This window comes from Tasmannia lanceolata, unplaced genomic scaffold, assembly GCF_043159265.1.
Source record: "Tasmannia lanceolata isolate RefF3 unplaced genomic scaffold, GAP_Taslan_0.1 ptg000008l, whole genome shotgun sequence".
Lineage (NCBI taxonomy): Eukaryota > Viridiplantae > Streptophyta > Magnoliopsida > Canellales > Winteraceae > Tasmannia > Tasmannia lanceolata.
In genome coordinates, this window is record NW_027518685.1 from 58734729 (window position 1) to 58735517 (window position 789).

Here is a 789-nt window from a genome sequence, read left to right on the forward strand (position 1 = left end):
TTGGAAATTGGTTGGCCCACCTTGGTAGCCCCCTTGGCTCCAAGAGAAATTGGGATGATTTCTCCATCCAGGATTGTAAGTGCTACTATATGGATTATTTGTAAACAAGGTACTTGCATTTTCAGTAGGATTACCAAACTTTAAAAAATTGGGGCACTCTTCCATGACATGGTCAGGAGCTTGGCACCAATTGCACATGGGGACACTTTGTGTGATTTGATTTACTTGTGCGGGTCCCTTTACAACTATAGCTTCTAGCCTTTTGATTAGGCTATCTAATTGGGCCTCCTTGGCCACGGTACCCTCAATAAAGAATCCCTTGCTTGAGGTGGCTCATCTGTAAAAGATGTGAACCCTATAGAGCACATGGACTCTAAAGGTTGTTTGGTTTGGAAATCAATGCCCTCATATACTATTTGGCACATGTGCCACAAATCAAGACCATGATGAGGGCACTCTTGGAGTAGATATTTAAATCTCTCCATAAATTTAGAAAACGACTCTAATGGTTTTTGCTTAAATTGTAAAATATTGTTCCTTAGCTTGTTTTTTTTATGTAAAGGAAAAAACTTCATAAGGAACACAACCATGAACCCCTCCCAAGTGGTGATGGAGTTTGTGGGCAAACCATAGAGCCATTTTTTGGCTCCCTCCTTGAGTGAGAAGGTGATGAACTGCAACTTTACTGCATCATCGGAAAGTTGTTGTAGTTTGAAATTCCCGTAATGGCAACTAATGAGGAGTGACAATTAATTAGGTTGCTAACAAGTTTTAATCTTTTGAAAACTC

General features: G+C 40.1%; 1 non-coding gene across 1 annotated transcript; it reads left to right on the plus strand.

The window, feature by feature from the left end:
- Nucleotides 1-438: 438 nt before the first annotated feature.
- LOC143885677 (small nucleolar RNA R71) lies at nucleotides 439-545 on the plus strand. Its single transcript, XR_013253543.1, has one exon. It is a non-coding gene; the product is annotated as a small nucleolar RNA R71 (small nucleolar RNA).
- Nucleotides 546-789: the final 244 nt, after the last annotated feature.